The sequence below is a fragment of the Lolium rigidum genome, chromosome 4 (assembly GCF_022539505.1).
Source record: "Lolium rigidum isolate FL_2022 chromosome 4, APGP_CSIRO_Lrig_0.1, whole genome shotgun sequence".
NCBI classification, from domain to species: Eukaryota; Viridiplantae; Streptophyta; class Magnoliopsida; order Poales; family Poaceae; genus Lolium; species Lolium rigidum.
The window spans coordinates 183686760-183710146 of NC_061511.1; the positions used below are offsets into that span (position 1 = coordinate 183686760).

The 23387-nt window shown below is 44.8% G+C and overlaps 1 pseudogene; it reads left to right on the forward strand.

Annotated features, from left to right (window-relative positions):
• Nucleotides 1–12614: 12614 nt before the first annotated feature.
• Nucleotides 12615–19509, forward strand: LOC124646586 (annotated as a pseudogene).
• The last annotated feature ends 3878 nt before the right edge of the window (nucleotides 19510–23387 follow it).

Consider the following 23387-nt stretch of genomic DNA (forward strand, 5'->3'; position numbering starts at 1 on the left):
GTACTAGCATTCTTGGTAGGGAGAACACTAGTAACATATCTAGCTATCACCTGGGTTTCTTAATTGCTGCACTCACTGGGGACACGCCTTATCATCTTGGTGCTCTTGTTGCTCGCCGCTTGTCTAACAAGGGGCCTATATTTGGAGGAATTATTGCTTCGCGCGTTTTAGCATATTTAGAGCTTCCTCTTGACCCTACTGATGTGAAAATAACTCCTATGAGGCTTGATATTGTTGCTATGAAGAGTCATCAATTTGTTACAACTGACTCTAGTTTAGATAATATTGTCTATAGAGTGTTGTTTGCTGACGGGGAAGAGAGGGAAGTCCCTTTGCCCCAACCAGATTTGTTCAGTATCGACAGGAAACAATGGTCGCGCTCTAAGGAGGAGGTGGATGAGCAGCTTAAGATACACAATTTCCACCAGCAGCATGACTCCGAGGACGCCGAGCCCTCCTACGACTAAACCGTCACGTATCCGGGTGCTTCTTCTAGCACATACCCGGAATATGATCCATCTTCGTCGTACTACGGAGGTGCTACTTCATGGGCACCATGGGGTTGATCTCCACTTAGGCCAAAAGCCTAAGCTTGGGGGGAGGTATACCTGCATCACTCATTCTTTGCATATTATGGTTGCTGGATACTTGTATATACTTGTTTAGTTTCTTTGAGTGGTTTTCTAATGAGAGGAAGATGATATTTGGGGAAGTGCTGCCTGAAAACAGATTCTGGACTATTACTAAAAAAAATCGTGCGCACAGCCAGAACGTTATTTTGAGCTGCCAATTTTTGTGCATGTTCCTCAGGTTGTTATCTAACTTTCATTAGTTGAACACTTTTCGAACTGAGCAACGGAAGATTTTTGTAAAAATCGATTTCTGTACTGTTGTCAAGTTTTGGCAGATTTCTGCCATCTTGCTTTTCTGTGTTTCTTTTAGTTTTCATTTTCTTATTCGTACTTTGTTTCTTTCCTAAAACACCAAAAGACCAAAAATATTTCTGTTGTTTCTCTTCACCACTTGTTTATTTTAGTTTCTTGTTTTTATCTTGCTTTATTTGCTATCGTTGGTTTGCTATAAGAAAATCCAAAAAGATTTTGCTTTGTTTGCTTGTTTCCTTTTGTTCTTGCTTCCAAATTCGAAAACACCAAAAATATTTGCTGTTCTTCTTTGGTTTTGTAAAGTTCTTTATGAGTTCAATGGTCTTCGGTGGCTGGAGCGTGGTTTTCATTCCATATTATTCAAGCTATACAAGTGAAAAAGCAATAATGACGATCTACGACAATCCGATTGTGGTGAGAGGCTGGTATGAACTCTATTTGTTTTCATTTTTGTACATATACTCATCCATGTGAGCATGCTTAGTTGGTTCATGTGAGGTATATGTCATTTAAGAAAGTCTAGTAGTTCATGATCTCTCATGTTTAGCTCCAATTTATTAATATTAGTAGCATGTCATGGATGTTTGCTTGCATTGTTTTATTCATAAATAGGTATGATATTGTGGTATCCTCCTCTGAATAATTCTCTTGAATCAACTTGGCACATGCTCACGCATGCATATGACTGAACAAAATGTCAATTAAGCCTCGATGATTTGCTTTACCTCAGAGTTCTTGTATCACTTTTATGCCTCCGTTAATTTATTTTTGTCGCAAGCATGATTATGACAGTTACTGCTCTCTTGATTGTCGCTTCCTAGTCTATTGCTAGCCTTCACTTGTACTGAGCGGGAACGCTGCTCGTGCCTCCAAACACATGAAAACCAAGTTGTTCCAAAGTGTCCACCATAAATACCTATGCATGGCATTTCAAACCATTCCAAGTAAATTCTCATGTGCTACCTTTAAAACCTTCAAAATGCTTCTCAATTTGTGTTCATGTTTTATAGCTCATGAGGAAGTATGTGGTGTTTATCTTTCAATCTTGTCATTTACTCCGGACGGACTTTCACAATGTACTAGTGGCACATCCGCTTATCCAATAATTTTGCAAAAAGAGCCGGCAACGGGGTTCCCAGCCCCAATTAATTAACCTTCATAAATTTATAAATAGACACTCCTCCATGGTATGTGATTGTTGGTTGGCACCCGAGGATTCGGTTAGCCATGGCTTGAGAAAGCAAAGGTGGGGAGGAGTGTCATCTAAATAAAACTAAAATAAAAAGGCACTCCTTCATGGTATGAGATTATTGGCAGGCACCCGAGGATTCGGTTAGCCATGGTTTGTGAAAGAAAGGTTGGAAGGAGTGCCACCCAAAAATAAAATTTCATGGGAGCCGCTCTTGAAAGTATGGTTGACGAGGTAGTTAGAGTACCCATTACCATTCGTTGACAACAACAAACACCTCTCAAAACCATTTTACTTCTGTCTTTAGAAAAATGAAAAGCTCTAGCACATGTTAATCCCTGCTTCCCTCTGCGAAGGGTCAATCTTTTACTTTTACATTGAGTCTCCATCCTTTCTTTGAGCACTTTCTTGAGAGCACTAATCTGTCATTCTTAGTATAATATGCTTGTCCCAAAATATGATTAATTGTGGTATAACTTTGATGCTTTTATCTTTGACAATCACTATTTCTAGTCTTTCTATGAACTTCAGAGGTGCCTGAGCATTTATGTTTTGTTGATCAAATATGGGCAAGCGAGATACCACTCTATCATACTCTTTTATGGACATTGCAATCCTGCTTATATACATGATTCATGATGCTTATTATTAATTGTTGGTACCTTTCCATGATTGACATAGCTATTGGATGATCTTATTTGCATGTATCTTATTATGAACTGCCTAAGTGTTAGCCATAGCATGAGAATATTTACATCATACAAATGTGTTCGTGAAAGTTCTTTTATCGCTCAGTTGTTAATCGAATTGCTTGAGGACAAGCAATAAGCTAAGCTTGGGGGAGTTGATACGTCCAAAACGTATCTACTTTCCCGAACACTTTTGCTATTGTTTTGCCTCTAATTTGTGTATTTTGGATGCAACTAACACGGACTAACGCTGTTTTCGGCGGAAGCTGTTACGGTGTCTCGTTTTTGTGCAGAAATCCAACTTTCGGGAAAATCCTCGGAATTTATGCGGAAGGTCCTATTTTCCCGGAATATTGGCGGAGCCGAAGGGCGAGCCGGTGGGGGCCCGAGGGCCCCACACACTAGGCCGGCGCGGCCCAGGAGGGGCCCGCGCGGCCCTAGTGTGTGGCGGCCTCGGCTGGCCCCCGACGCCTTCTTTCGGACTACTTATTGCCTTCGACCTAAAAACGCACGGGGGGAAGTCGAAGTCGCCAGAAACCCTCCAGAACGCCGCCACATCGCGAAACTCCGTCTCGGGAGCCAGAAGTCTCCGTTCTGGCACTCCGCCGGGACGGAGAATTGGAGGAGATCATCGCCACCATCATCACCGACGCCTCTCCATCAACCAGCCATGTTTCCCCCATCCATGTGTGAGTAATTCCCCCGCTGTAGGCTGAAGGGGATGGTAGGGATTGGATGAGATTGGTCATGTAATAGTATAAGATTGTTAGGGCATAGTGCCTAGTGTCCGTAATTGGTACTTTGATGATATTGTTGCAACTTGTTATGCTTAAGGGATTTCTATTTTCATGCCCTCGGGTCCTTAGTTGTGCTCAGTTTTCCCCAGCTCCTTAGTTTTTCCTCAGTTTTACCCAAGCCTTTGTCTGAAACCATCACACGTGATGTAACGGCCGGTTGCCCGACGGTTGACCGTTATCTTCCGACTAGTGGGGCCATGTAGAGCCCGCAAAGACACGTCGGACCATCCATCTTTGTTTGACCGTAAGCATCGGTGTATCCCACGACCAAAACGCGCACGAGTGGGGCTTCGGTATATCGAATGACAAGTGGGCCATGGCGCTGATACAATGGGCAATACACGGGTAGGAATAGATTTTTAAACGGAGCTCTACATCGATGGCACGGAGGAGGTGGCCTGCGGGGTGCCGAGATGAGATCGACGTCCACAAAGAATTGCATGAGGCGAGACCAGACGCATTAGATAGATATGAACTAGACGCGTTTAACCATGCAAAGAAGAGAAGAAATGGTCGACGACATCGACGACTACCTCAAAACTTTGATCGACCGTGTCCGACACGAACGCGAGCAATGTAGAGAAAACTAGTGTCTCTCCTTTCCGGCGTGTATAGATGGGTGCTAGAAGAGTGTGGTGGCGAAGGGAAAGACCTCGCGGTGGTCCGTGGCGTCCGGCGATAGCGGGGCGGCGTGGCCGTGCCCACGGCGGCGTGCATGCATGTTCGGCATTGGCATCGGCATGTACGTTCGGCATTGGCCTCGGCGGTATCTCCGGTGTGTCGGTGATCGAATGAGGGGACGGGATTGACGGTGCATCCCGACGGTGACCTAGCGGTGGCGGCGAGCATAGTCGTTCGACCATGCCGATATCGGCATCGGCATCGTTTAGAGGCTGTGGTGCTCGAATCAAGGTGGGATTTGTTTCTTGTATGCCAAAAGTGATTTGAAACAAGTTTCGTGTTGAAGGTTAGGTAACGAAAGTTTGTAACTAAGCCCAAAATTATACTAGCGCCATGGTGAGGTTCTTTTTGATAGAGCTATACGGCTGGGCAAACTTTTTTGACACTTTTTAGATAGGGTTCCTTGTTGTTACACGTATGGCATCATGTATGGCAAATTTGGGGTCATTTGGAGATGTTCGAAAAAATCACTTTGCTTAAACGCATGCCATTTCGTCTCCATCGAAACCAGCTTTTCTAACAAGGTGATTTTTTCTACATTCTCTAAATGACCTCAAATTTCATACAGGCTGATCTTCTATACATAGATAGATAGATGGTTTCGTTTTTACATTTTTCGAACTTTTTATTTCCCTTTATAATACCCAATTGATTTTCAGATTTTGTAACAAGTTATGGCATCATGTATGGCATCATTTTCGCCCTAAATTTCAAATTTTGTGAAACTTTCCCTTTTAGATATTCCTTGTTGTTATATATATGGCATCATGTATGCCAAATTTTGTTAGGTCTCACTGAAACAAGCTTTTGTAACAAGTTAGGTTTTTTCGACCTTCTCAAAGGGATTTTTTTTCTACCTTCTCTAAATGACCTAAAAAATCATACAGACGATCTTCTATACAAAGATAGGTAGATTTTTTGCGTGAAAAGTAATGGCTACAACAAATCGGTGATGGTTTATCATTTTTTCGTGAAAATTAATGGCTACAACAAATCGGTGATGGTTTATCATTTTTTGCGTGAAAATTAATGGCTACAACAAATCGGTGATGGTTTATCATTTTTTGCGTGAAAATTAATGGCTACAACAAATCGGTGATGGTTTATCATTTTTTGCATGAAAATTAATGGCTACAACAAATCGGTGATGGTTTATCATTTTTTGCGTGAAAATTAATGGCTACAACAAATCGGTGATGGTTTATCATTTTTTGCGTGAAAAGTAATGCCTAAAAGAGTTTATAATTTTTAGCGCGTTAAAATGAATACAGAAAACCGCCCTTTAGCATACTTAGAGAGTGGAAGGTAACCGCCGACAGAGAGAGAGAGAGGGGTTATCCTGCCCGTTAGATCATACGATCAACGGTCGGCGGGCACGATCCGCGTGACATGGGCTAACCAATCAGGGCAATGTTGCACGTCTGCGAGAATTTGTGGAGGGAGAGGGCAAAACTGAGTAGTATCAAGAAACCAAGGGCACCTGTGTAATGAACAGACTAAGGGATTCAAATATGAGATTTAAAAAATGGAAAATGTGTGTTTTGTACAATGAAACCCATCTTGGCCTACCTCAAACTATTTGCAATACAAATCTACATGAGTGTGAAAATTATGGCCTCATTCAGACAAAGTATGTTATGGGGAAAGCTGTTTTGGGTAGGGCTTATTATGGAAAACCATGCACCTTCATAGCTACTAGATGATTTGAGAAGTGGCAATTTGTGGTGAAACTTGATTTATCTATGATTTATCTATGATTTGAGAAGTGGCAATTTGTGGTAAAGACTCAATGAGTAAGTGCCACTCTTTTTCGGAATTTTTTGCACATTAAATAACTCATTTAACTAGTTAATCCCATTTGTTGACTCTCCGTTGACCAGCCACTTGAGGGTAAAACCGAGTATATTGCACTAGCCAGTATTAGCACTCAAGACGAAAACCGAGCACACAAAAAATGCTAGTATATGACTCGAGGGTATACTCGAGTATATCTAAATTTCCAGGGTTAGACCCGAGGACGCGTGTTGCGGTGCGAAGTGGAAGACGTGCCATTGTTGACGCGTGTCGCGGTGCGGACGTGCAAATAGTGGACGCGTAGGACGCGGGTCGCATTTAGGACGCGTAAGCCCCTCCCTCCCTCCCTCCCTCTCGCACACGGTCGTCTCATTCTCGCTCACGCACGAAACCACCCCTCTCACGTCCCATCAACTTCTCCAAATCGAAAAAACCCCAACCGCCGTACGCACGCTACCCTGCCGGCGATGGAGAAGAAGAATGCGCCGGCGGCCGTCGCCTCCGAGCCCGTCGCCGCCGAGCCCGTCGCCTCCGAGCCCGTCGCCGCCGAGCCCGTCGCCGCCGAGCGCGTCGCCTCCGAGGGCGGCGCATCCAAGCGCGGCGCCTCCGTGAACTGGGCCTCTCTCTCGGCTGATGGACCACTTCACAAGATTGGCGAATGCTTGCGGCGAACGAGGAGTACGCCGATACCTACTCCGCTATGAGGCAAGTCCGTAGAAATTGGCGCTCAGGTTTGCCTGAGCCCGACGTGCACCTGGACGAATGGATCATGCTACACCACGCCCTTCCACGTGTCGCTGAGTTCACCTTCCTCCAACTCGGCACATCACGCTACGTCACCATAGATCTATCGGAAGTTCATACAAGGTTCAAATTCCTCCATATCTACCTTTTTATTTTCAATCTTAAACACATCTTAGTGCTGAATGTTATCTTCATCAATATATTTTAGATACTACTTCGTCGGCTTTTGCCGTGGTGTCATCGTGCTTGCCCGGAAGAACCCGCCGCACAAGATACGGCTGCTGAACCCACTCACAAAGAAATCGAACACTATGTTTGAGGCGCGGATGCCATCTGTTTTTCCGAAATCGATCGCTGTTATCAAATCCCCGACTATGGTCTTCGTTGCCGCACATTACCCGTCGGAAATTGGTTGGGTCGATGAGAGCACTCCAACTAAGGATATAAATGAAGATTGGGGAGAAGGAAGATTTTCGATCAAGAACCATTGTCCGCGTTGCATTACCCCGTTCAATGGTGAACCGTATGCGATAGTCGCGGACAATTTTGAGATCGGAAGAATAGTGTGCACCAATGTACGGTTGCGACAGCGCGCGAGCACTTGTCAAGATGGAGACACTAATTTCATTTCCGGAACTTGGACGTCGAAGTTCTACCTTGTGAAGTCGGATGGTGATCTGCTGCTTATGTTGTTGGTCGGCGAGGCTTTGGCGGGCAAACCATTGGTGTACCGTGTGGACACTCGAGCCGCTCTCTCCATCCGGTCGGTAACATTGGCGATAATGCCTTCTTCGTGAATTATATCCGGTGTATCTCCGTCGACACCGAAGTGTACCCTACAATTCGACTCGGCGAGCATCTACTACGCGGATTTGGGTTATATCAGAGAGTACTCTCATGATACAAAGGCCTGGGATGAGTGGCCAGTACGTGTCGATAGAATAGGAAGCTACGGTATGATAAATGAACACAAGCCATACCGTTTGGAGGATGTATTGGCCGCACACTGCAGACGGAAGGAGTTCAATGAATATTTCCTTGGGGAAATGCACGGATGGAGCGACGAAGAAATATATGAGGAGGAATGAAGAACAAATTCATTCATCCTAATCTTCTTGTTGTCCATACATTGGGCGTGCGTCTTGTATATTTTTCAGCTTAGTTTGTCGTGAACATTAACAACGTTATTGCTCGCTTTTGGCTGCTGTATGCGGTTTATGTATTATACTTAGTTTTGTGATTATGCTCGTTGTGAATTTATCATATACTAGCTTCTAGATTTGCTACTAGATTTGCTGCCATATTGGGCAAAAAACGAGGGCCAAAAGGCATAAATAACCCCGGAGATTTGCTACTAGATTTGCTACTAGATTTGTCTGCCATACTAAAGAAAGACAGAAATAGAAGCTTCTCTAGATTTGATACTAATTTGGTGAAAAAGACGAGAGAGGGAAAGAGGGAAAAGGTGCTCTTAAAAATGCCAATTTGGGCCGAGAGAGACAAAACCCAGCTCCCTGCTCACGTGCAACCAAACGCTTCTCGTCTGTCCCACGCGGTCCCTTTCTACCAGCCCCACGCGACGCGGCCCCACACGACGCGGCCCCACACGACGCGGCCCCACGGACGACGCGGCGCAACACGTCGGCACGAACGTCCAAATAAACGGATTCCTTCCGTCTGAGCTCCTTCTGCGGGTTTCAGACATAGGCTTGGGGAAAACTGAGGAAAAACTAAGGGGCTGGGGAAAACTGAGTACAACTAACGACCCGAGGGCACGAAAATAGAAATCCCTATGCTTAATGCTTGTCACTAGGGCCCGAGTGCCATGATCTCAGATCTGAACATGTTATTATTTCATCATGATATTCATTGTTTATGGTCTTACCTGCAAGTTGTATACACATGTCGCTGTCCGGAACCAATGGCCCCGAAGTGACAGAATCGGGACAACCGGAGGGGATGGTAGTGATGTGAGGATCACATGTGTTCACGGAGTGTTAATGCTTTGCTCCGGTACTCTATTAAAAGGAGTACCTTAATATCCAATAGATTCCCTTGAGGCCCGTGCTGCCACCGGCTGGTAGGACAAAAGATGTTGTGCAAGTTTCTCATTGCGAGCATGTACGACTATAATTGGAACACATGCCTATTGATTGCTTTGTACTTAGACACCGTTTTATTATTATCTGCAAATGCCACGCTTGATTGTTACATGAGTTTCTCTCATCCATGCAACGCCCGTTATCCGTCCCCGTGCCTACGGTATTTTAATCCTCGCTGTTTACTATAATCACTACTGCTTGTCTCTGTTACTCTGCTGTCGTTATTTCACTACCGCTATCTGCTATAAAACTGTTACTACTCGATAAACTCTTGCGAGCAAGTCCGTTTCCAGTGCGGCTGAATTGACAACTCCGTTGTTAAGGCTTTCAAGTATTCTTTGTCTCCCCTTGTGTCGAATCAATAAATTGGGTTTTACTACCCACGAAGACTGCTGCGATCCCCTATACTTGTGGGTTATCATGGGCCACTTCTTCATATTGCTCGTCGATGCGTGTCTCGAACAAGGTGAGTTGCTCCTTGAATTCTTGGCGTTGAGTCCAAAGATTGTGGTGTGTCGCCAACCTCTCGGCGTTGCGTAAGACTTCATCGTCCCGAGCTTCGTCTCCGTGCCTATCCATGATAGCAAGACAAGAACTATGTTGTGTATGTTAGTGGAAGGAGACTACCTCGCACTCTTACCGAGGTAAGATAGTATTGAGGCAATCAACCAAGCCAAAAGCAAGATCAAGTGTATCGGGGACACACGCAAAAGCTAGCAAATATGGTGTTAGGAAAGTATGGTGGAAAGCCAAAAGACAAAATCCGAAATCAAGTATGTTGTTAAAAGTGGGTGAGGTCCAAAATCCAAATGTCAAAGTGGCGATCACTAGAAACACGGAAAAGTTGTGGAACACACACACGAGATAAGCGGGGTTAGTGCAACCAAAAGTGAGCGGAAAAGTGTATGTAAGGGTGCTCGGTGTCACACTAACACAAGGAGAGGCAAAGCTTTGGTTGCAACGGAGAGACAACAAGATTCACACGCGACCTCTCTTCTCTTCTCTCTTTTGCTTAAAAGCTTATGACTCTTTTGTATACGGTGGCACTTGCACTCTTTTGTATGTATGGTGGCACTTGCACTCTTTTGTATGTATGGTGCGACTCGCACTCTTTTTGTGTTTTTGGGCTTTTTCACGCACTATGTTAGCGTTAGCCTTGCTTTTGCTATCTTGCCACACGAGTGTTTGCTTGGAAGCTTTACTCCACACTACACACACACCTCACAATCGGGGCCACGTGCAATGTCTCGCAACACTAAACAAGCAATGCTCGATAGGATAGATCGCAAAAGGAAGAGGGTTACAAGAGAAAGCTGCAAGTTATACCTGCGATGATGGTGGTGGTGGTGGTGGTGGTGGTAGCCGAAATCGAGCTCGGAGGAGGGCGCGGAGCGCGCCCGGTCGGGATCCGGTTGGACCGGACTGTGGACCGGCTGGTCCGGTTGGCACCCGGTCGGCCGGGTGCTGGGCCGGCTGGTCCGGTCTGGGGGCCGGTTGACCGGCTTCTCAACCGGGTTTCGCGGTTTCTCTCTCCTGTTATTCCCCAAACCAAAACCAAAAGATCAAATCGACGGGAAACGATGGAATTGGAGGCTAAAAGTTGGGGAAATAGTAGATCAAGCACAGCAACACCGAATCCACGGACCAAAACCACTCAAAACGCAACCAAATCACAGATCCGTCCAAAGGCAATTTGGGGCTATTTTTGGGGATTTTTTGGAAAATTTTCTAGAAACGAAATCGGGTGGGTGGAGGGTCAAAATCGCGGTAACCAAGAGCTGCCGATACCATATGATGAGATCCGAGATCTAGGGTTTGGCCCGATCTCGCGATTTGACCCAAGATCCAAGGGGAAGAGGTGGGAGAGCGCGAGGAACACGAGGAACACGAAGAACACCGGTACTCACGCACGCACATCAACCCGATACACCCGATACTTACCCCCGTGGCTCGATGGACCACGCCAATAGAATCACCCGGAAGAGGCACGCGGTAGAATTCCCGGTGAGAGATTGGTGTTGGAGAAGAAGAGATTGGTGAGGAAGAGAGAGTAGCTTGTACTAGAATCTCACTCAACAATATCCAAATCAACAACAAGGATGGCCTTGATTACAGAGGGATGCTTGTCCAAGATGGATGCTAACCCTAGGGAGACTAAGCTCAAAGTTGGTTTAAGCTCAAAATTATGTCTAAGGGGTAAGGGAGGGGTCCAGGTTCCTTATATAGGCATACAGGGCCAGCAAGGCGAAAAGGTACATAACTTAGGCAGTTTGGTGGGGTCTTCCCGTCGGATCCGGTCCCGGGGCCGGTCGGACCGAGCTCGTGACCGGGTGGCCCGGTCGTGGGTCCGGTCGGCCGGTCGCCAACCGAAACTTCGCAGATTTCCGTCCGGTTGGTTTCCGGTACGAGCTTGTGGGAAATCCGGTTGGCGCCGGTTGACCGGGCCCGGGACCGGGTGGTCCGGTCCGGGATCCGGCTCGACCGGGTTCCGGACCGGCCGGCGTCTTCTCTTCCTTCGAGTGCTTCGAGTGACGTCGGGTCCAGCTCCGTGTCCATCTTCATGACTTGATGCTCCTCTCCTTCCCTCGACCATGGGCTGTCCTTCTCTCCGAGGTCTTGATGCACCTTGTACCTAATGACACAAAGTACATTGGCATGAGGTACCATTCCATCCAACGGTGTACCGAGATCAAGGGTGGCTAGGAGCGAGGTCACCTTATCATGTAGCGCTTTAACTCGAGCCCGAGTCATTGGTCCACTTGGGGGACTTGTTGGTCTTGGTGTGGAGGTGTCCGAAGGCCACCCCGCATCATGCGGGACCTGTTTCGTGCTTGGGCCGCAGAGGACGGAGGAGAGCAACGACATTGGGGAACGATTCAACCATGGAGCGCTCCCTTTCTCACCACACTCCAGCAGGGGTCGTCCTGCACGGATCCTCCATGGCGTCCTCGTCCAAGAAAAGGATTTGGCACAAGGATGGGGGAGATGCTCCGGCCGCCAGGGAGCTCATGGATCAACAGCGGAGGCTCGAGGGGCGGGGCGACCTAAGTTTGGCGGCGCGCCGGCGGGGTTCGGCCGGAGTTGGGCGGCGCCAATACCTAGGTCTAGGTGGCGGTCTTCTCGTGATCTAGGAGCCCAGAAGAGAACGAAAGGGAAGATAAAGAGGCATTTGTGCCCTCGCTGAGAAAAGAAACGAACCGGTATTCACTTCGGAGGGGCACTGTTGGGTAAATTTCACCACAATCCAGAATCCACCGCGGTAGAAGCAGGGCCAGACCAGCTGTGAAAAATACACTACAGGAAGTTGCTGCGTTGGTGGAATCTGCTGTAGAAAATATCTATTTGGTTGGCTTTTATAGCTTCCTAACATCAGAAGCAGGTTAGAAAAGCTAAACCAAACACACCCTAAATGGGGCAGGCCCAATACCTGACCATGGTGTGCGGCAACCACATCGGCACCGACCTGGTCGGTGTATAGGACTGGCCCCTGTCAAGGCAAATGTTTTGCGCGTTTCAGTGAGCTTTTGTCAACTAGGACGGGCCGAGCCCACTACAAAACAAGGCTGGGCCGAGTTGTCTCCAAGTGTCAGCTTCGCTCGGACACGAGCAAGGTCCAGGTAAAAAGACGCCATGCAAAAACGCTACGCGCTGGCGGCCTCCTCTCCCTCTCCCATACGGATCCCCTAAACTCACCGCGCCGCCGCCGCCGCCGCCGCCGAAACCCTCCTCCTCCCATGTCCCGCCGCCCCGCTCACCACCTCCTCCCGTTACTCCACCGCCGTCACCTTCACCGCTCCGTCCACCTCCCCTACACATCCGTACCCATTCCTCCCGACGCGACTCCCTCCACCTCCATCCCATCCCCGCCGCCCCTCCACCCCGCGCCCTGGCCGCCGTCGTACTCACCCACCTCCACCCCGCTCCCACCCTTCACGGCCTCCTACCTCCGCCGCGCCGTCTCCTCCCTCGCCGCCTCTCTCCTGTCCCTCCCCGACCCGGATCCCGACCCCGCGCCGGCCCTCCACGCCCACTCATTCCCCACCCTCCTCGCCGTCTCGCCGCTCGCCTCGACGGAGCTCCTCTCCCTCCTCCGCCCCAAGCCCTTCCTCGGCCTCGCGGTCTTCTCATTCCGCCGCGCGCTCTCGCCGCCGCCCACGCTCCCGGAGTTCTCCCTCGCCATCTCGCTCGCCAGCCGCGCGCGCGACCCCACCGCGGCGGCCAGCATCTTCGCCGACGCCTCCAGCGCCTACTGCCCCGACCTGCCCCTCTACAACGCGCTCATGTCAGCCTACATGCACAGCGGCCTCGTCAACCGCTGCATCGAGGCCTTCGGCGCGCTGCAGCGCGACCCGCGGTGCGGCCCGCCCAGCGCCGACTCCTACAACATACTCATCGCCCTCTTCGGCCGCTCCCTCCTCGTCGATCACATGGAGGCCACGCTCCAGTCGCTGGATGCCTCGGGGCAGTGCCGCACGGTTGGCACATACAACGCGATCATCGCCGGGTACCTCACCGCGTGGATGTGGGACAGAATGGAAGCAGTTTTCAGTGAAATGATGTCAGGTGGTCAAGTTCATCCAGACACCACTACGCATTTGCTGATGCTAAGAGGTTACGCGCATGCCGGGAAGATTTATAAGATGGAGCAGGCTTATCAGCGTGCTCGCGAGCATGCTGGCAAGGTTGATGTGGTGCATATTCGTGCAATGCTATGCGCGTATTGCAAGTTTGAGCATGTAGATAGGATTCAAAAGATCGAGAAGCTGCTTCAGAAGCTGCGTCCTGACGATTACAGGCCCTGGCTCAACGTGTTGCTAATTAGGGTGTATGCCAAGGAGGGGTTGGTTGAGGGGATGGAAAGAAGGATCACTGAGGCATTGGAACGCAATACCACTGTCTGCACAACGCAGGTCATGCGGTCCATCATAACCAGCTATTTCCAGTCTGATGCCGTCGATAGACTCGCGCATTTTGTCCGACAGGCTGAGGAGGCCGGGTGGAAGCTATGCCGGAGTTTGTACCACTGCAAGATGGTCATGTATGGAAAGCACCACCGGCTCGCAGAGATGCACGGGGTGTTGGATGAGATGGAGCATTTTAGGTTTGACCGGACAAAGAAGACCTTTTGGATCATGCACAAAGCATATAGGAACTGCGGAATGGATACTGAGGCTGATACTGTACTTGGCATGATGTGGAAGCACGGTTTTGGAGCCCCAAGCGACCTATTTGTTCAATGACATGTAAGTAGACCCTCTATTTCTATTGTGCTGATTGCTATTCATAAATGTGTGTTCTTTTTGCATAAATTGGTATGATTTCACGGCCGACTTGTAAGCTCAGATTTACATAACTTGGGCAAATAGGGACAAAGACACATCTAGAATTAAACTATGGTATTAGTGCAATTATTGTGTAGAAGAAATAAGGAATCTCTATATACTGTTCAGAAGCACTGCAAGCCTCATCCATTTAATGGTGTTTATCCTCTACCGTCTGAGGTTATTCAAGCAATCTTTGATGGAGAATATGCATGTTCTCAGCTGCTCACCCAGCGATAACAGGGGAAAACATGCCTTCATATTTGAACCATAAATTATGGTGGTTCGTGTCGAAGGTAGTTGGTATCACAATACAACCAGAATTTTACTGTGAACAAAATGATGCATGAATCATTGATTTACATTCTTGTTCTACAATATCTCATCTCCCATGTTTACATGTATACCGTGTACTGTTACATCATAACTTGCGGGAGTTAGGTTTCAGTGTTTAGACTTTAGAGATGTTTTTTGCTGCACTGGTATTTTTATACCCAACAAGTGCATACATAATTACATATGTGGGTAGAAGCTTTTCTTAGCTAATTTCGTCCGCAGTTATAACATTTCTGTATTTTACTACTTATTGTAGGAAATATCTTGTTATGTGTAGTTGGCTGTTGATCCGTGTTGGTGTTTTACTGTTTTTTATTTTAGTTCTTTGTTGTAGCATATATTTGAGCTTTAAGTTGTTGGAGTTCTTGATTTTGCAAATTTGTTGCATATAACCTACAAAAACATTGGGCTACAATTGCACAGCTGAGAGAGTCTGTGTTGATTGACTACACAAAGCAATACACTAATGGGATGTTCAGTTTGAGAAACTGGAGGGTGATTGGATCATCTGGTTTTAGCTTATTTGTTTTGAGGAGCAGAATGGTTCCTCCATCGCTGCCTCAGCCCAGACAAGGCCATTCTTCCAAAATTCATCAGATAATTCCATGATTGACCAACCCATCCTAGGGTGAGTACTCCCGCAAACAAAACACCCTATAATGCTCCATTTGAATCATTGTCTGCAAGTGGTTACCAAGCCAATATCAAATGTCATAAAAAGACCTATTTATATAATTCCATGATGGACTGACCCATCCTAGGGTGAGTGTTCCCTCAAACCAAACACCCTAAAAATACTCCCTTTGAATCATTACCAGCAATTATTACCAAATCATATAAAATGACATAACAAGACCTAGTTATATTCATTAAAGAGTGGATAACATTGCCATCATTAATGGATATATGAAGTGAAATTAGTATGTGTTCACAAAGATTTGTTCCTTCACTTGTCTTGGGAAGGAATGGACCCTACTGTGGTAGATTAACCAGTCGTACTATACAAATTGTCCAACTTATAAAGAAATGTGAAATGACTGTCGGTTGTTTGGAACTTTGGATTATCAACAACAGTAAACAGTTAATATAATGAAAACTCCATGTTGGGGAATACAAGAGTATGTGCCACATGTGGTTCATTTTCACAAAGTTAGTAATTTCTGGATACTGACAACATATGTTAGTTGAAAAGTCTGGTAAAATAAGCTAAATTGTGTCCAAAATAAGCAAACAATTGCTCTCCGAGTATTTTAACACTCTGTCAAGACTTAACTTCTACTAGCCTCAGTAGCCCATGTTTGAAGTTTAAACTCAGCTTTGTCCATAAAGAATTAAAGATATGCCTGAACAGGTTGCTGAGTCACACATTGTTAGTTTCGCAAAAAAAAAAAAGAGTCACACATTGTTAGTGAGGTATAAGAAGAGATGTAAACCCCAGTTATATCTCAAAGAACTGCATGCTTATCCAGCTTATATTACTTTTTGTTTAATTTTGCAGTACCTAAAAAAAATGTTCACCTCAAGGTTGCAAGTGTTGTTTGCATCTTTTGATTCAAGCCCCACTTTTGTGGACATACTTTTGGTCTTTTCCCTGTATTGGACCTGGCGTTGACTTTAATCCCATACAGTTCCCAAATTGATGTAATATAAATGCATGATCCCATGCTTCTTATGGACGAACACAGTTGCTTTCCTCAAGAAAGCACTTAGATGAAAGCTTGGATTTTTTTTCAAAGAAGGAAATAGGTTGAGGAATAATTGGTGTAGATCCGCGATAAATCTTAAGGTTTGTTTTGGTGTACATGGGGGATACAGAAATGATATATTTTCTGCAGCAAGTAGAAGAACAAAATGAAAAGACTAACCACAACATCACTATACACCGAAAACTTGCCCATTTGTTTTTAATCTCCATAGCTTTTTAGTGTCTGGAGGTAATTTGATGTTAAAATGGACATTTAGTATGCATGATATGTGTTATGGGCATTTTTTTTCCTTAGAGCTGCAATGTGCATAATTCTTATTGTACACACGCCTTTAGCCCAAATAGGCTGAAATTCTCGAATAGGATATGTATATTTTGATAACTACTTCCTCCATCCCAAAATATAAGGCGTCTAAGGATTAGTCAAAAGTCAACGTTTTTAAAGTTTGACCAAGTTTATGCACAAAAATATAAACATTTACAGTACTAAATAACATGAATAGAGTCACCATAAAATATATTTTCTTAATATGTCCATTCGATACTATAGATGTAAATATAATTTTCTAAATATTTGGTCAAAGTTAGTAAAGTTTGACTTTTGACTAGTCCTTAGACGCCTTATATTTTGGGACGGAGGGAGTATTTAGCAGTGTTTGGTAATGTAACACTGGTACTTCCTCCGTTCTTAAATACAAGGCCACTTTGCTTTTTAAGACAAACTTTCACTAATAATTTGGTTAACCAAATATGATGTGCATGTCATTTAAAATTATAACATCGGATGCACATTTCAATGAACTTTCCAGTGATATACTTTTAAACTACGAAGCACCTATACGGTGAGACAGATACGGCGATACGGGATACGGCAATTTCTAGAAACAACAATACGGTGATACGGCGAATATACATATAAAATTAATGAAATGCTATGCAATGCCTTGTGAAGTCAAGAATAATTGAGGCGGCGGAGGAGAGAACGATTCCAGGTTGCGGGGAGGCGATTCTAGACGACGGCGAGTGACTCCAGATGGCGATGGTGGCGGTGCGCTCACTCCTGAGGCCTCAATCCAAACCACTTCCATGGTTAATCAAGCAAATAGATAGATAGCGCACTGGCTATTAGGGTCACTAGTGGGCTTTGGTTGGGGTTCCCAACGTTCCTGTGTCCTAGCCGTGTCGATGATGTCCCTGGCGGTGTATTGGTGGTGTATCGGTATTTTTGTCTTTCTTTCTAAAATCGGCAAAAGCCGATACTCCTGGGATACGTGTATCGCCCATGTATTGAGGTATCCGAGTATCGGAGTATCGGCGGAATATTATACGCGGACACGGCAGACTTTGAAGTATCGGTGCTGGGCAGCTTTTAAATGACATATAACTTATATTTGGTTAATTAAATCATTAATCAAAATTTGACACAAAAAACGGTGTGGCCTTGTATTCATTAACAGAGGGAGTATGTAAAATTGTAAAGATATTCATGAAATGTGACAAGGTTTCTTGTAAGGATGTGTGTCAGACTGTCAGTACTTATGGGTTGACGCGTCTCAGCGGAGGTGGTTTAACTATACGTCAGGGCGGTTGCCCCGGATTTAGCTGCAGTGGTTGTGGTCTACGGGGCGGTTTGTCTTGTGCAGCTTGGGTTGCGGGCGTCTGGGTCCTGCGGCGTTGCTGCTCGAGCGGTAGAATGTCGGGGTGGCGATCCGGGAAGGTGGTGTTGGCGGTCTGCGCTGGGCTTGACAGAGCAGGCGGATGCCAGGCGGCGTCCCAAATTTTTTTATGGTGTTGAGAGCGTTAACCTCGTGTTGTGTGTGAGAAGAGGTTTCTTAGTCTATGTTGGTTGTCGACGTGTCGGCGTCGCATTGGCACAGTTCCTCTGTTGGGTCGGCTTCTTCACCTATATTGTAGCATCCTGTGCCTGCTCCTCCCATAGCAGGCATGTCGTCTTCTCTCCACATAGGTGGGAGGTTGTCTGGTATCGGCGAGCATTCCAGATGTATTTTGTGTTTTCAGCTGTGTCGTTGGCACTTATGTGTTTGCACCCGGTGGTGCTGGTTTTTGAGTGGGCTTCGCCCTGTTTTTATCGCTGTTTGCCTGGCTTTACGTTGATTAACTTGACAAGTATTTTCTTCTGAATTAATGAAAAAGGCAAACACTTTTGCCTCGTTTAAAAAGCATCATGGTACCAAACTGTGTTTTATGGTTACTACCTTGCTGGTCAGATTTAAATCTCAACACATGAACAGTTGGTTGTAATAAAGTAAGTCGGAACTAAAATACAATGACTGCATGGACTGAAGTAGTTGTGATGTTCACGGAATGTGTATTAGTACATCCTGAGTGCAGGCACTGAACGATATGTAATGACTAGTAGTTTTGCATCTGACATTGAAGTTTAAGTTTGTATATTACACTTAACTTGGTAAAAGTGTCTGACCATGATACATTTGCAGGATTTATCTGCTCCACTCATTGGGGAATTTCAAGTTTTGCTCTCTGACAAGGTATCTGAATGCAATGTGAGTCTGTTAACATCATATGCTGCTCAAAAAAGTAAATTGCTCCACATGGAAGCCTAGAACTCAGAAGTACCCTGAAACAACTAAGACATGGGGCATTGTATCCCCTAAAGTTTAGGGCCGACTGAGGTTGATATAAACAAAGTGCTCTTTGGATACATGGAAGCTGCTACATTCCTGCCCATCTTTGTTCTGCATATAGCAGTTAAAATGTGGATCCGAACTACCACCGTTTGCGCTGATCAAGAAAATACATCAAGTCTACATGACATGATGGAGCCAAAGGAAAATCAAACACAAGGTTTGCTGTGCATCCCTACTTGGTGGTGAAAGCTCATCCCTGATGGCAAAGGCAATCTGAGGTGCCTGCTCGTTTTGTATTGCATTGTCAGAGTGGTGACTGCTTTGTAATCATGGTCAAAAGCTTCTCCGGTTTCACCTGTGTGTTTGTTGAAGCTCACTGTGCACTCTGAGGACGCTGCTTTGTAATACTGGCAGGCAACCTCGCAATTTTGGAGCACTCGGTTAATAGCTTGCAGGGCAGTAATGAACAAGAAAGCATTTTGACGATCTAGCTCTGGCAGCAGGCCAAGTGGCTTGGTTGCACGAACGACTGGGCATTGTCTGTCATGTTTAAAGAAGGAACAGAGCGCGTGGGGTACAACTACAGATCTGCATATACTTTTGTTCAGAACATCGTTGCGGTGCCAAGGCACTTATAATGTAACTCCATTTTCCTTTCTGTTTCGTTTTCCCACTAATAATTAACAGATGCACCAATTTTTTGACATGCGTGCAATGATTCTTTTGGCACCACAGAAGTTGTGCTCAGCGGAAAATATAGTCATCAACTTTGTCATGTTACTCATGTAGTCTGTTGGTTGCATTGTGTATCGCATCGAGCTATCACCTTCTGCAGCTAGAAATAATTGTAACGCTGTTGCGTGAAGTATCGCCTTCAGATTGGAATCCAAAATGTTCTGATCCGTTTGGCTTCTTCAAATCTCGCTCTGATATGATCTTGTCTTCTTTTATTTGGAACATCCAATTTGCATTCCTGTAAACAGTTCCATGTTTCTGCCAGGAAATAATAATTGGCATTACCTGAAAAGCTGAACGGAGACAGATTTTCTCTGATGGATCTGATCCAGTTTAAGATACAGTACGTCAGTAGTGATTATAGATCTTGGTGGTTGAGTTGATTTGCTCTGCATGTGGATTATCAGGAGTCAACGAACTCAAGTGTTGGCAACCAACAGGCAGTTTACCATCATAGATTATGCAGCAACTTTTGACATGCATGCAATGATTCTTTTGCACCATACAAGTTGTACTCGGCAGAAAATATAGTCGTCAACTTTGTCATATTGTTGTTAGTTGCAATGTATATCGTGCATCCAGGTATTACCTTTCGCAGCACAAAAAATTGTAAACTGTTATGTCAAGTATTGCTTTCAGATTGGAATCCAAAATGATCTGATTCGCTTGGCTTGTGCAGTTCTGGCTCTGTACTGTTGTGACCTGGAATGCATCAGTAAGATACGGTCTTGTCCTCTTTTATTTGGAACATCCGACTCTCGTTCCTGTAAGCAGTTCCATGTTTCTTATGTTAACTCTTCCGTCAGGAAATAATGATTGACATTGCTAGAAAAGCTGAATGGAGAAAGATTTTCTATGATGGATCTGATCCAGTTTAACATACGTAACTAGTGACTACTGATTATAGATCTTGGTGGTTGGGTTGATCTTGTCCGCGTGCGGAATATTAGGAATCAGTAAACATCGTTGCGGTGCCAAGGCACTTATATGCAAGGTTTTCAGTATTAGGATATAAGGCAGCATCTTTTTTTTGTCAGTGATATCGTATCTTAGTAATACAATACTGTGCAATTTGTACTTTAAATAAGAATGTATGTATATATTATAAATATCGCTTGAATTTAATTATTAATTTTAAATTCTAGCATATTTTATGTAATTTTCTTTACGAGCCTACGAACAAAAGATTGGGGCCCATATACTTCGAAGCCAGTAGACAAAAATGGCTTGATGACCGCTTTTTTCATGTACATACTCCTTTTTAATGTCCATCTCTCCCAAATAAATGGAAGCTCTGTTATTCAAGAAATTAGTTCATCTTGCGACTCTAAGAAACCATTTTCCTTTTGCTTACCATGCCTTCGCGTCCTTATTTTTTACATAAGGATGGAATCGTATGGTATCGACTTTGTATCGGATACTAAATATGCTATGATACATATAAGATACTACTATATTAAGATATTAGCATGATAAGTATCGTAAAAATCACAAGATATTACGATACGTGTCCTGATAACTTGCTTACATCTAATTTCATTTTCAGGCCAGCAGGCAGCGAGATGCACCAATTTTTTGTGGTACTCGGCAGAAGATATAGTCGTTAACTTTGTCAAATCATCCATTGAGGTATTACCTTTCGCAGCACAAGTAATTGTAAGCTGTTATGTCAAGTATTGCTTTCTGATTAGAATCCAAAATGATCTGACTTGCTTGGCTTCGGCAGTTCTTGCTCTGTGTACTGTTGTGACCTGGAATGCATCATCATATATTTTAAACATCCAACTCTCGTTCCGGTAAACGTTTCCATGTTTCTTCTGGTAAACTCTTCTGTGAGAAAAATAATTGGCATTACCAGAAAAGCTGAATAGGAGACATATTCTCTGATGTATCTGATGCAGTTTAACATACGGTCAGTAGCACATCTTTTTTTGGCTGGGTTGATCTGGCCTGCGTGTGGAATATTAGGAGTCGATGGACTCAAGTGTTGTGTACCATGCATCGAGGTATCAGCTTTCAAAGCTACACATATTTGAAGTTGTTGTCTGAAGTTTTGATTTCTGATTCTTTATTTTTAAAACGGAGCAAAACAGCTTTCCCCATCTCATTAATTAACAAAATTTAAGTTTTTTTTTACAAACCGAGCAATGCTCGGGATACCAAACGATCACTCTCTCATGGCAGGATAGATCCCAAGTGCTTAGCGCCCGCTGAGCTCTAAAGGGCCACCTCTCCCTTAATTTTGGTTTAAACAACAAAAGGCATAGTGTAAACATTGCGAAAAACACGCGCTTTCACTCATTCCAAATCTCTCACGAGACAAGCATGATGAGCGAAGCGAAGAACTTCCATCTAGTTCCATGAAGAACAGTCACCAATCCTCCACCGTGTCGAAAGCATCCAATACAGACGTGTCCATAGAGGTATCCAAGCTAAGAAATGATAGAGTTCCATCTATGTTTGGAGTAGCGAAACTTCAAGAGGAAGTGTGCCGCGGATTCCGGCTCCCCTTTTCATAATTGACAATCACCACAATTAGGCCACCTGCGTCTTTGGAGGCGATCGACTGTCTATCTCGGTTTGAAGAATGAGAAATGAAAAATGAAAAAAGTTTGCATTTAGAAGGGACACAATTTCCCCATGCAGTCGCCGCCGTGTAGGATCTTGAAGCCGTGATTTTCCAAATGATATCATCCAAGACTTCCTGATTAAGATGAACCTTGCCCAAGGATCCAAAAACTCGGTAATTTGGCGGATGGTGATACCACCTTCAATGTTAATATTGGAAATCCAAAAACCATGGTGAATGCCTTTCTTGATCGTGAAGTTTTTCCTGAGATATCAAAGATGGATGGAGAGATGTCATTTGGCTTCATACCTCCAAACCATGGCGCATGCCAAAAAATCGCAATACGCCCATTCCCATTCTCGATGGTGATGGTGGTGGCCACATAGAAAAACTCTCCATACCCACCTCTTTTTAATGGGAGATAATCATGAATCAACCTTTAAGGGTCTTGCCAACAAAGTCAAACCTACCAGAGCCTCAATGTCTGCGCAAACTTGTCAAGATGAACGATGTCATGACCACCCCCCCCCCTAACTTTTAATAAAATCACAAGAGATTACAAAAAAAACACCACGTGTTTCCATACAATAAAACTTGGTAGAGGAACAATTTTTCATTAGACGCCATCTATTTTTAAAAAATTATCAAACATTTACACCAAAGATAATTATGTATTTGCAACATTTGACAAAATTCCGAGAAAAAACACAATTTGTAGCAAACACTCAGAAACACATTGCAACTTCTTGTATGTTATTTCACAACGAAACTCATTCAATTTTGTTATATTTTTAAATCACTCAACATAAGATAAATAGAGTTTGTAGCAACACACATACATGAGTTTGTAGCAATTTGGACACAAACACCTAGGATAGTTTCCGCATCTCGCGTGCGCTTTCACAAGAAAACACACATGAGTTTGTAGCAATTTTAACACAAATGCAACAACTGAAATCCGCGGAAAAACTAACCTTGTGCAGCAGCACCTACCTGTTATCACCATATTTTAGACAAATCCAGAGGTGGGCCGGGCTTGGAAGATTACATGTGGAGGAATCCTGAAGCGGCCTGACACGAAGGGATTGGGCTGAATTGCCCGTGTATCTTTATGGTAGATTGTATGTTAGATTAAAAGTTAGGGTTTGTCTCGTGCACGGTTTAGTGCACGCCCACATTAGAAAGTCCCCTGGACTATAAATATGTACCTAGGGTTTATGGAATAAACAACA